This window comes from Rhinoderma darwinii, unplaced genomic scaffold (genome assembly GCF_050947455.1).
Source record: "Rhinoderma darwinii isolate aRhiDar2 unplaced genomic scaffold, aRhiDar2.hap1 Scaffold_466, whole genome shotgun sequence".
In the NCBI taxonomy this organism is placed as follows: Eukaryota; Metazoa; Chordata; class Amphibia; order Anura; family Rhinodermatidae; genus Rhinoderma; species Rhinoderma darwinii.
Genome location: NW_027464011.1, coordinates 53,032 through 56,928, shown reverse-complemented (window position 1 = coordinate 56,928; position 3,897 = coordinate 53,032). Strand labels below are relative to the sequence as shown.

Here is a 3,897-nt window from a genome sequence, read left to right as displayed (position 1 = left end):
TCCATGGGGCCCTGCAGGCTCACACACTCACAGCTACACGGGAGGTGAATAAAGGCCGGAGAGGAAGCCAGACAGGATTTGCTTCTTTTGCTTGCACCACAATGCAGTGCTGAAAGAGGAGGAATCTACATAAAAACGCCTTCCTGGCAACGCCCAAATGCCCTGCTGCCATGCAGATAAACACTGGCAGCGGCAGCAAGTGCATGCCCACAGCCACCCCTTGTTCCTTCACACCTTGTATCAGCTGTAATCCAGTCCAGTCCAGTGCTGCCTGCTGAGCAGCACTGACCAACACTGCCTGGGCCCAGGCTTTTATCTCTGAGGCCCCATTATGATGTCAGAAAGCTGGCTCTGGCTCCTCAGGGCTCCACTATGACACGTGCAAAGTTCCGTCTGAACTTTATATAAGACGGTGCGGCTCAGTCAGTCACTCAGTGTTGCCTGAGAGGGCAACACTGCAACAGCCGGCCGCCAGGCTGTCTTTTTTTGCACAGCTAGTTGCCTCCAGGAGGCCACAAGAGGGAGACAAGGGACTGCAAAATGGAAAATAAGCATCCACCAACTTTACAGACAACTTCTCCTTGCTCCTACAACCTCCATCCTTGCACAGTTTGTTATTCTTCTAGGTAACATAGTAACAAATCCAAATTGCTGCTCTCTTTGAAGGCAAGCAAGGCTTTGTTGCAACTGCAATTCTTACTCCTTCTTGAAATGTAGGGACGACAGTACATTCCATCACATCCATCTAGTGTACACAGGTAGGTCCATTATGGCGGGCGGGCGGGCGGCTTTAATGGCTGTTTGCTGTTCCCCTACTCCACTCCACTATTTGACTGTGGTGCTGCATCAATCAGTGGCTGGCTCAGGTGCAGCTCTTTAACTTACCTAAAAGGGAGGGCGGAGAGAAGACAAGGAAGGTGAATGAGCTGTTCCAATGTGAAATGCCGGAAACACAGACACACAGACGACACAAAACAAGAGGTGGCAATGTATTCATTAATTGCATTTAATCAATAAGCTCATTATCACTCATGCATTGTCCAACAGGTGTTGAAATAATGGGATTAAAAGGGGAGATCCCTTCAGAAAGACAGAAACAATGGCAAACACAAAAAACACTTTTGGAATCTGATTTTAGTCAACACATAAGGAAAGGGTGCACCGGTCCTGGAAATACTGCAATACCAGGTCAATGCGTGGAGTGGACAGAGCAAGCTCTATTTCCATCTCCCTGTTCTAAAAATCCATTTAATATATGGTCCCCAGATAGGGGACGTATCAGATATTAAACTGATAAGAACAGATAAGGTTTCAACAAAATTTTATTGACACATATATATATATACAGAGAATACATTTTCATAAAATAAAATTCAGTAATAAAATGCTTGTTGTACATTTCATAAAATAATTTTTGTGTAATACAATTCTGTAATAAATTATTTGTTTGTACATTTTTCTTTAATAAAATTCAGTAACAAAATGTTTTTTAATTCATTTCATTAAAACCTTTTTGTAAAATAAATTCAGTAATAAAATGTTTATTTTTAATACATTTCATTAAAATGATAAAAGCAATAAATTTTTAACGAGAAGAAGGTTTCTTTAAAAATATGACAATGGCAGGATAAAACAAGCAGTAAAATCACAATTACAAATACATAAATTATTTACATGGTAATCGTGTTCCACAGAGACAGACACCACATGGATGCCGCCTCTTTTGCTCCTAGATTTTTTTTGTCTCTGAGGTAGTATACATACAGCTCACTTAGCGCAATCTTGACACAGTCTGTAATGTCAATAAAATCACGTTTAAAAAGAAGAATGTTCCTAACCTTCCAGATGGCATTTTTAAAACAATTAATAATCATCCAGCAGATCATCTGCTGTCTGAATGATGGGCAGGTAAAAAGGCCATAAAAAACGTATTCGTACTTAAAATCTTTAAGACCACAGATCCATTTTAGTAAAAGGCCTGCTTTCCTCCATACCTCCTGTGCATAGTGGCAGTTCCAGAACAAGTGCATTATTGTTTCATCATTCCCGCACCTATCTCGTGGGCACTTGGCTCTCGCCACCAGTCCTCGCCTATGTTGGAATGCACGTGTAGGGAGGCACTGGTGGACGATTGCCCAGGCAAGGTCCTTATGCACATTTGCAAGATATTTTCCAAAGACATTTCGCCACACTTGCTTGGACCTTGCCTGCGAGAAATTGGACACTGCCACTGTCTCTTCTCCGTGTCTGCACGCCATCGACACCTTTCTCTGGTCCCCCAATATGTCAGGCTCCAATTCTTGGAGGCTCAGGAGCCTAACAGTCTTCTCTAGCACCACATAGTGTTTTGGGGGACACAGAAGCACAGGAGAATTTAGGGAGATACGAGCCCAACGTTTAAAAACCATGCCCGCTGCGTATTTTAAAAAGCAGCTAAAAATGCCATCGGATTTAAACATTTTAAAACAGAAGCAGAAATATTTGATATAAAAAAATGTAAAAAGGTTAGGAACATCTCTCCCGCCATTGTCTTTACCTTTATACATAAAATCACGTTTTAATTTTTCCATCTTGGAGCCCCACAGAAACATAAAACAAATGCGTGTTAGCTTTTTAATATATAAAATGGATGGAGGGAAAACCATGGCCACATAGAGCATTATTGGGATTAAAATCATTTTTATGATTAAAATTTTCCCCTCCATCGTGAGGCTCCTAAGATTCCACATTAAAACCTTCTTCTCTATTTTTGCTATCACTGAGTCCCAGTTAGAGGTCCCATTGTTCGCCTGATTAAAAACAATCCCTAAAATTTTAATCTGGTCCTTCTGCATTCTGACTCCTGGGGTCAGGGAGGAATCCCAGCCTCCTATGTTAAAACACTCACATTTATCAATGTTAAGTTTAAAACCAGAAGCCTCGCAGAAAAAGGTGGTGTTCCTCAGCGCCCTCCTCATGGATGATGAATCGGGGCACAGAATTGTCACATCATCCATGTAGCTTAATACCTTTACTTGGTTACCCCTCCCACCAGGTATTGGGGCGCCTCTAATAACTTTATCGTTCCTGAGCATGGCTAAAAGGGGCTCCATTGCGCAAATAAATAGTAGGGGAGACAATGGGCACCCTTGCTTGACTCCAGATAAAAGAGGAACACCACTAGTTAAAAATCCATTTATAGAAATCTCACTAAAACAGGACCGATATAAAAGCATAACACGACTTATAATAAAATCAGGCACCGCCATTTTTTTAAGCACCATAAAAAGGAACTCATGGGACACTCTATCAAAGGCCTTTTCAAAATCAAGGGATAAAATAGCAAGGTTTTGGCCTCGATCTTTAAAATACCAAATAACATCTCTTAAAATATTAAGGGACTCAGTGATAGATCTACCAGGTACCCCACAGACCTGATTTAGGTGGATTAATTTACTGATAAAAGGTTTAAAACGGACCGCTATCAGTTTGGCTAAAATTTTATAATCTACATTTAAAAGCGTAATCGGGCGCCAATTTTTGAGCTGGTCCTTTCCACCCTTATTTTTAAAAATTAGGGACACAATCCCCCTTCTCCAAGAAGGGGGCAGCTCTTCTACAATAAAAGCCTCTTTATATAATAAAATCATATCCTCTTTTAAAACATCCCAAAAAGTTAGATAAAATTCAATAGGCAACCCATCCTCCCCAGGGGCCTTTCCCGCTGAAAAACTTTTAAAAACAAATAAAAGTTCCTCCAAATTAAGATCCCGGGATAAAACCTCCTGGTCCAAAGTATCTAACTTAAAATCAAGGGAGTTAAGAGCATGATTTAAAAAGGATTCATCAATGGCTTTTTTACTAAAAAGGAGTTGGTAAAAATTAAAAGCTGCCTTTAACATTCCTCCCACGGAAGTC

At 40.7% G+C, this 3,897-nt stretch overlaps 1 pseudogene; it reads right to left on the bottom strand.

The window, feature by feature from the left end:
* Positions 1-1,151: 1,151 nt before the first annotated feature.
* LOC142718401 (U2 spliceosomal RNA) lies at positions 1,152-1,326 on the bottom strand (annotated as a pseudogene).
* Between the last annotated feature and the right edge of the window lie 2,571 nt (positions 1,327-3,897).